The sequence below is a fragment of the Lithobates pipiens genome, unplaced genomic scaffold (genome assembly GCF_037356315.1).
Source record: "Lithobates pipiens isolate NorthernLeopardFrog02 unplaced genomic scaffold, aLitPip1_a1.2 Scaffold_13, whole genome shotgun sequence".
Lineage (NCBI taxonomy): Eukaryota > Metazoa > Chordata > Amphibia > Anura > Ranidae > Lithobates > Lithobates pipiens.
Window position 1 is genome coordinate 20669662 of NW_027507718.1, and position 9733 is coordinate 20679394.

Sequence of the window (9733 nt, forward strand, 5' to 3'; positions counted from 1 at the left end):
GGGGTCTGTGAGTTATGACAGGTATATGGAAATAAGGGATAGACTTATGGCTCAGGACAGATGTTTGCAAAGGAGGAAAAGAGTTACTGCTCAGGTGTATGGAAAGAAGGGATAGACTTATAGATCAGGTGTATGGGGAGGGACAGGGCTGCTGATAGTGGTGCAGCATTTTTAGCATACCACAGGCTCCTGCCACAATTGATTGACAGTGCCGTGGAGGAGAGGAAGTAAGGGTAGTACTTGATGGGCAAGGCACACTGTCAGGTAAACTGTACAGGGTACCGTGATTTCTAATGGCAGCCTTGCCAGCAAGCCAACCTCCAGAGCACCAAATAAGATAAATGGGTACAAGTATCCTGCAGATTGCTCAGGGCTGAACAATGGATGCGTACTTAAAAAACAAACAAAAAAAAAACTTCAGTATCCTCCAGACAAGGTGACCACAGCACTCTAGTCATACCTAGTCCTGTGGCCCACAGCAACCAAGCTGGCATATGCTGTAGAATTCAAAGTACCATGGGAAGATGGTGTTGTTTAAACAAGAAAAACCAAGCACACAAAAGTGACAACTGAAACTGAAAAAAAAAAGAAGAAAAGAAAAAATATATATTAACAGCGCTTGTAGGACATGGTGCAAACAAACACAATAAAGACGATAAATATCAAATACTAAATTGAAATTAATAAATGTATGTAAGTGAAACACTGCAGCAGCTTACGCAAAAGGTACTAAACCCTTAAATATGAATGGATCAATAAAAACAGTGATTGCAGGCTATAATTAATAAGTGCAAATAGATGACCATATAAAACATTGTCAAAAAATTATTATTTCAAACAAATAATGTCTCTTATATAAAGTGCTGGGTGCTCAAAAAGTGCATAAGTGCTCCAATATTATTGCTGGTGCTCCACAAATGTGCCACACTCCCCTCTTGTGACTCCACTCACCAAATAGCATTGACCCCCATTCATATGACAACTGAAATGGCCCAGAATGGTTGGCAGAAGAAGATTTTACATGTAGATGTAAAATGCAGGCATTTCCTCCCTACATCTACAAGCAGCCTTCCGAAGAAGAAGAAGAAGAAGAGGGTCAAGGGTCACCCCCTCTAACAAGCAATCATGTCCTTGTGACATGAGGTTTTCAACTGAGGAGGGTGTACCTGGTACAACAGGTATTACCGTCGAGCCCTCTGGAGACATAGTGAGCTTATTTCTGAAACGCCAATAAAGGGCGCCCACCTGATGACATACCAAGCCTCCCCTCTTTTCATAGTTACACATTTAGCCACGATGAAAAAAAAAGATAAGTCCATCTAGTTTAACCAATAGAAAATATAAAAATAAAACCTCCATATAGAGACCCCTATACTCAGCTGAGGAAGGCAAAACAACTGTATAAACATGGTCCAATTTTCTCCAGCTGTGAAAAGAAAACCTTCCTGATCTCCAGAAGGCAATTGGATTTTCCATGATCAACAAACTAATTTTATTACTGATAAATGTTAATATTCATATGAAAATATGCAGCTGAACAAAACTATTTATTGAGCGAGTCTATTACACATTTTGACAGCTCTTACTGTAAAGAAGATTTTCTGGATGTAGAGGTTATATTTTTTCCTCCAGACCTAAAGAGTGTCCCCTTGTCCTTTAATAACCTCAAAGTGAATAACTCTACACAAAGTTCACTGTATGGACCACTTTTGTATTTATACATAGTGATTAGATCACATAATAATCACATCTTTTCAAGATAGAAGAAATTCAGCTCAGCTAATCTTCCCTCATAGCCAAGGTCTTTGCCCCTCATTAGTTTGGTTGCCCTTCTCTGCACTGTCTCCAGTTCCCCAATATCCTTTTTGTGAATAGGTGACCGAAACTGATCTTCATACTCCAGATGGGGTCTTACTAATGATTTGTACAGGTGTAAGATTATGCATCTCACTGGAGTCTATACCTAATAAAACAAGAAAGTGTTTTGCTCGCTTTAGAAACTGCAGCTTGGAATTGCATCCTATTATTAGGTTTATGCTCTACAAGAACACCCATATCCTTCTCAACCATTGACATGCCAACCATTGTTTAAAATATTGTTTTCTAGCAAGAACTCTAAGATTTATTACAGGTACTTAAAGTGTCATCAATTTACATAGCGCTTTACATATACAGTTTATTGTACATTCACATCAGTGTCTGCCCTCAATGAGCTTACAATCTAAGGTCCCCAACTCACATTCATACATAATAGACAGAAGCCAATTAACCTACCAGCAAGTCTCTGAGGTGTGGGAAGAAACCGGAGTACTCGGAGGAAACCCATGTAGGCACAAGATGAACATGCAAACGCCAGGCAGGTAGTGCTCTATATCAAACTCTCCCAATTCTTTCCAACTATAGAAGGTAAAGTATACTGTAACTAAAAGCAATCATTGTCTATAATTTTGGATAGAGTGGAGAGTATTAGAACCTCTGCCAGTTTTTTTTTCTGTGCCCCTGTTAAGGAGACTCACCCTTTTTTGACCTGTTTACCAGTATCATTAAACGTGAAAGTAAAGAAAATCAAAAATTTTGGGTCATCCCTAGAAAAGTAAGAGGGGAAATATTCCAATTGGGACACTAGTTCTGGTGACCTAGGGGCCCCAAGGGATTCCCTTAATCGCTTGCTGACTGCCTCGTTATATGTCGGCAAAAGGGCTCGTACAGGCAAACTAACGTACCTGTACATTGCCCTTTAAGAGGCGGCCTGCAGGCGCGTGTGCCCGCGACAAGCTCCACAAGTCGGTTCGCGGGTCCCGCGGACTCGATCGCCGCAGGGATACCTGCAATCGTCTCATGGAGAGGAAGAACGGGGAGATGCTAATGTAAACAAGCATCTCCCCGGTCTGCCTGACAGTGTCACTGATCTCTGCTCCCTGTGATCAAGAGCAGAGATCAGTGACGTGTCACACGTAGCCACGCCCCCCAGTTAGAAACACTCCCCAGGGCACACTTAACCCCTTAACTTCCCTCTAGTGGTTAACCCCTTCACTGCCAGGGTCATTTACACAGGAATCAGTGCATTTGTATAGCACCGATTGCTGTATTAATGACAATGGTCCCAAAAATGTGTCAAAAATGTCCGATGTGTCCGCCATAATGTCGCAGTCACGATAAAAATTGCCGCCATTACTAGTAAAAAAATAAAAATAAATGCTTATTGCAAATTTTTTTACCAAAAATATGTAGAAGAATACGTATCGGCCTAAACTGAGGAAAAAAAAGTTTTTTATATACTTTTGGGGGATATTTATTATAGCAAAATGTAAAAAATAATGCGTTTTTTTCAAAATTGTCGCTATTTTTTTGTTTATTGTGCAAAAAATAAAAAATGCAGGGGTGATAAAATACCACTAAAAGAAAGCTCTATTTGTGGGAAAAAAAGGACATCAATTTTGTTTGGGAGCCACATCGCACGACTGCGCAATTGTCAGTTAAAGCGACGCCTGTACCGAATCGCAAAAAGTACTCTGGTCAGTTAGGGGGTAAATTCTTCCATGGCTGAAGTGGTTAATTTGAAGGGATTTCCTCTCACTTCCTGTTCGGCTATGGAATAGGCTATGGGATAGGAAGTGAAGGAAAATCTGCAAAATGGGACACAAACAGCGGAAAAAATTTGACAGGAGTTATAACCTTCCTTTACTCTATCCCAAATGAAAAAAAAGAAAAAGTTTTGCCTATAGTTCTTTTTTAACCACTTGACCACCGGGTACTTAAACACCCTTCCTAACCAGACCAATTTCCAGCTTTTGGTGCTCTCACACTTTGAATGACAATTACTCAGTCATGCAACACTATGAACAATATGAAATTTGTGTCCTTTCTTTCATACAAATAGAGCTTTCTTTTGTTGGTATTTAATAACCGCTGTTTTTTTTATTTTTTATGCTATAAATCAAAAAAGACTGAAAATTCGGTAAAAAAAAAAATAGGATTTTTTGTACTCACCGTAAAATCATTTTCTCTGTAATTCACCGAGCGACACAGCCCTCTCTTAGCCATTGGGTTGTTAGCCTTATCACTAGGAGAATACTAGGCATTAGTTGTAACACAACACTCAGAACTCTTAGTTCCGCCCAGGGGGGCGGTCCCTTGGGTAACAACCCTCCCGTCTGCAGACAGACCTCAGTACATCAACAAACAGTATAACGTAAAGATAAAAGGAGGGGCGGGTGCTGTGTCGGTCGGTGAATTACAGAGAAAAGGATTTTACGGTGAGTACAAAAAATCCTATTTTCTCTTATATTCACCGACCGACACAGCTCCTCTCTTAGCCATTGGGACGTCCCCAAGCAGTGCCAAACGAGGGGTGGGAAAAAAACAGCATAAATCTTCATCCTCCATGGCAAGTGGGAACTAGTGAAAGTTTACGCACAAAAAAAACTGTGCGTGGAAAAAAACACCACAAAAATCAGGGTATCCTCAACAGGAGTGATCAACCAAAGCCGCACCAAACTGCGGAAGTAATGCAACAGTACATTAACATAACAGTACTGTGTTTTTATCGAAAAACCAGGAAAAACAGAAAATATATATTGCATATTCAATTGCAACTACACGGCCGCCTGCAAAACTGGCATCGGCCGATGCACTGACGTCTACCTTGTAGAACTTGGTAAACGTGTGGACAGACGACCAGGTTGCCGCTTTACACACCTGAGTGGCAGACGCTTGGTGTCGGAAGGCCCAAGACGTTCCGATTGCCCTTGTGGAGTGGGCCGTGACCGGAAAGGGGGGCACCTGCCCCTTCAAGGCGCACTAGTTGGTCTGCTAGTTCCAAGTAGACAGGAGAAGCCTGCTGCTCTCCCAATTCATGGTTCAAAAATTTTGCCCACTCAGTCAGTGTCTGCGACACCAGTTCGGATGTCAGTACTGGTCGCACGGCGGACCCCACAACTGTAAACATGGAACAAGCCACTGCCCAGCCTTCCTGTCTGTGGGATCCTTGAATGCAGGAGTCCCCTCAACCGGGATCGTGGGTACTTTATTTAACCTGGCTACTGGGGGATCCACAACTGGAGGAGCCGACCATTTTTTGAGAAGGCTCTCCTCAAAAGGGTAACGCACCGCCATGTATTTGGGGACCCAAAAGGTCCTTTGCGGGCGACCCCATTCCTTGTAAATGAACTTGTCAAAATAAATCAGATACGGGAACACCTTAGATGAATGTGCTGGTTGGCGGGACCCAAAAGGGACCGGCACATCAGCAGAGGGATCCGCTGGCTCCTGAATCTTCAGGGTATCACGCACAGCTGTGATAAGTGCTCCAACAAGTGCTTTGTCGCGCCTGGACCCGGACGGGGACTCATCCTCACTGTCCGAACGGTCCTGGTCAGCGTCATCTGACAAGACAGAGCAGGGGTCACCAGCCTCAGCAGGACCCGAGTCTGCATCAGAGATCTCCCCAGAGAACGGGGGGGGGGGGCACGGGCCTCTTTAATGCACCTTTCTTCCCACGCACCGCCTCCATCTTGGCAACAAACAAATTGAGGACTACCGTCAGGGTGTCCATGGGCACTGCGCAGTCCGCAGATGACCCGGTTGCAATTGCCTGGATTTCGGGGGAAGAAACACCAGTTTCTGAAGCCATGCTGACCCTACCTTGTCTGCCACCCGAAGGGGACTTAGGACAGTGACAGTCCCACTCTCCTTGCTGCCGCTGACTGAGGGGCTCTTTCCTGCCAGACTCCCCACCCTGAAGAGTTCTGTGCTGTCCACAAGTAGTGCCTGTAGTCCCTGAGTGCTCCCAAGTGCAGAGGAAACAAAAGCTGTGTCTGTGTCAGCCACCGGAATGAGCGCTAAAACGTTCTAGAAATGTGCTCAGGCTTCAATAAAATGGCCGCCCAGTGTCCAGTACACATACAAGAAACACAGGGAAAATGGCTGTGAGAGCACAGGAGCCATGCTGCTGCTAGAGAACACTGAAAACGTGTTCGGGCTTCCAGAAAATGGCTGTCAGTGTCCTGAATAGGAGATCACTTGGAAAATGGCAGCTGAAGCCCAGGAAGGCATGCTGCCCTCGCCCAAACCTAAAATGGCCACCAGCCACTCCATCAGAAAAACGAGGCAGAGACACAGCGCCGCACCAGATCACAGCAGACCCTCACAGGCACCTTCCAGGGGCATAAAACACACGACCCAGGACACCTCTAGCCAGCCAGCCCCCCCATCCCAGGGGAGAGCCCACAGAGATTCCCTGTATATGCACACATACACCACTCAGCAGCCACATGCAGCATGGGGGGAAGATAGGGACAGGGGAGAGAAGAGAGGGAGGTGAGGGACCCCCGAATCGACCTCCCAGGGAATGCCCAGCTGCTCAGCCCCACCGAGGCAGGGAGAGCTGTACTTACCAGTCCTGAAGAGCTGGGAGACATTCCATTGCAGAACTACTCACTGATCAGTACAGGGTAGCTGCTAGCACGGCATACTGTGACGCAGACATCAGTAGCCCAGTAATATGTATGCCCTGGAGCATAAAAGCTCACCGACCACCTCTGGAGCTGATATTTCGTCGTGGCCTGCCGAGCGCGTAGTTGCGGCCTGCACACGCTCGATGGCTGGACAAGGGAGACTACAAGGATAAGGGTATCCAGCCTGTCACCCAGCCGGCTGTTGATAGCAGATCACAGGATCATTCATCTTGCGTAAAAAGCCAAGCTTCTGCATAAAAAAGCACGGACCGATGGGCCCGCAGGGTTCCTAGGTCCTTCTCCTTCACTAGGCAAAATAAAACTGAGGTCTGTCTGCAGACGGGAGGGTTGTTACCCAAGGGACCGCCCCCCTGGGCGGAACAAAGAATTCTGAGTGTTGTGTTACAACTAATGCCTAGTATTCTCCTAGTGATAAGGCTAACAACCCAATGGCTAAGAGAGGAGCTGTGTCGGTCAGTGAATATAAGAGAAATCTTTGTTTCTGTTAAAATTTATTGCAGAGTATTGGCAGAGTATTGCAGGGTATTTGTCAGGAAGATCCAGCCAGCGGGAATCAGGCCGGACCTTCCGCCGCGCGTTCGCATGTGCGCGCCTGTTGGCGCCAGGCAGGCTATTTAACTTAGTCTGTCACATCCAGTTCTTGCTGTCTAATCTACAGCGTGCGAGTATCCTGATTCTGAGAACTTGCCTTCTGTGACTTGTTGACCCGGCTTGTCTATCTACCACTCCTGTTATCCGCCTGCACCTGATCCCGGTCTGTCTGACTTCCCCTCTGCTTTATCCTTCGGTGCTTCTGCTGCCTACCTGTTTATCGACCCGGCTTGTCCGACTATCCACCTGCTTGATCCTTGGTACCTTCGCTGACCGCCTGACCTCCGACCCGGCTTGTCTGACTGCTCTGCTGCCAGCATCCTGTTCCTGGTGCCTGTCTGCTGCTCTACCTCCAGTTGTGGTTCCAGCTCCTACCTGAAGTCCTGCTTTTGCCTGAGTTCCTGCATCGGTGTTCCAGGTCCAGCTACCCACCTACTGCTCAGCTCCAGCTTGCTGCACCTGCCTGCTGATCCTGTTCCTTCCTGGTTCCAGCCGTCTCCTGATCCAGCTGGGGGTCCTGCTACAAGTTCTTCCTGGGCTCCAGACCCATCTGCTGCCATTGATCCTGCCAGGCACTCGTGCCACTCCAGATTCTTGTGCTACCTGTATACTCTACCAGGGTCCTTGAGTCGGAGCCGCAAGAGAGGTCTCTTCCTCCAGGTCGGGCTCTACCACCAGGTACGTGACAGTATCAGACAGCCATGACCGAGCCCACGCAGGGAGCCTCTCCCATGGACAAACTTTGTCTGCATCTGGCTGGCCTTACCCAGGCAGTCAAGAGTCTGCAGGAGGGATACACTAGTTTGGAAGAAAAGGTCCAAGCTCTTACTTCACCCACAACCGCTCAGGGGCCTCCTATTCCATCCGCTTCTGCCTCCAGCACCTCTTCTCCAACAGTGGTTATGTTGTCTCCTGAACCCAGGGTTCCCACGCCTGAAAAGTTTTCTGGAGAGCAAAGTAAATTCAGGGCATTCCGGAACTCTTGTCAACTGTACTTTGCCCTACAACCTCGCACCTTTTCACTTGAGGCCACCAAAGTGGGGTTTGTGGTGTCCTTGCTCCTGGGAGATCCTCAAGCTTGGGCTCATCGTTTGCTGGAACAGAAAGCAGAGGTCCTAACTAACCTGACCACCTTCTTTGATACGATGGCCCAGCTTCTCAGAGGACCCTCAACTCTCCGCCACGGCAGAATCCGCCCTGCATACCCTCCAGCAGGGGCGTGGGACCGTAGAGGACTGTCGCTGAATTCCGCCATTGGAGTACAGATACAGACTTCGTATGGGGCTCTCAGACCCTCTGAAAGATGAACTGGCTCGCGTGAGAATCCCACAAACCCTGGATGCCTTGATTAACCTTGCCATTCAAATTGATCGACGGCTGAGGGAGCGAAGAGCTGAAAGAGGTGCTGGGTCTACTCGCCCCTCCTGGATGTTGCCTCAGGTACCTAACTATTCCCATCCGGCTCCCACTCCTGGTCCTGTTCCGGCACCTGATACTTCTGAACCTATGCAGCTCGGAGTTCTTCGCCCTGCTCTCACGATGGAGGAACGCCAACGTCGTCGGGTCAACAACTTGTGCCTTTACTGCGGGGAACCTGGGCACTATGTCAGGAACTGCCCTACCAAGCTCCGTAAGTGCATGTCTGTCTCGTCTGGCGCTACTACTACTTGGCTTAAGACCTCTTCTCACCTCGCCCTATCTCGTTGCAGCTCCCAGGAAGGACTTTGCAAGTCCCCGCTATCATTGACTCGGGGGCTTGTAGTTGTTTCATGGACTCTTCTTTTGCCAGTAAACACCAAATCCCTCTGCTGCACAAGGCTCAAGGACTCTCTATCCACCTGGCTGATGGCTCAACAATAAAATCTGGACCAGTTACACAAGAGACTACTCCCCTTTCAGTTTCTATCTCCAACCTGCACCAAGAACTGCTTTGTTTGGACATTATTTCATCTCCTTTGTTTCCAATCATTCTTGGCATGCCATGGTTGCACGCCCACAACCCTGCTATAAACTGGGTTACCAGGGAGATCACATTCCTCTCTCCATATTGCCAGCAGTACTGCATCCTGAAGAATCCTGGCGAATCCCCTGATTTACTATGTCTGGACTCTGATTCTGAACTTCGCCGAGCAGTTCCCGAAGTGTATCATGATTACCTAGACGTCTTCAGTAAGAAGGGGTGTCATGGTTATGCAGTGATCTTCCTGTGTTTGCTTACCTTCCCTCATGTCTTCAGACTAAGAAGCCAGCTACTTCCACCTGGTGGTTTTTATAACCTCTCCTCTAAGCATGGCTCCACCCCAGGCCCTATCAGGGAGCCTATATAAACCTGTGCACTGCAGGGCTCAGTGCTGATCAACCATTGTGTATTCCTTTGTGTATTAGCGTCCTGTTTCCTGTCGTGTGCTCTGCTTCTGATTTCCGTTACCGACCTTGGCGTGTTCTGACCATCCCTGCTTGCCTGTGACCCTGACCTATTGGCGTGTACCCGACTATTCTGTTCTGCTTGTGGCCCCGACCTTGGCTTTGTCCCTCACCATCCCTATCCTCCTGTTACCTACTGTGGGTGTGAGCTGGGGGACCCTGGGGGTCGCGACCTGGAGCCAGTTGCAGCCAAGACCATCTTCACCACTCGAAGCTCTGGTGAACACCAGCTGGCTCTTAGA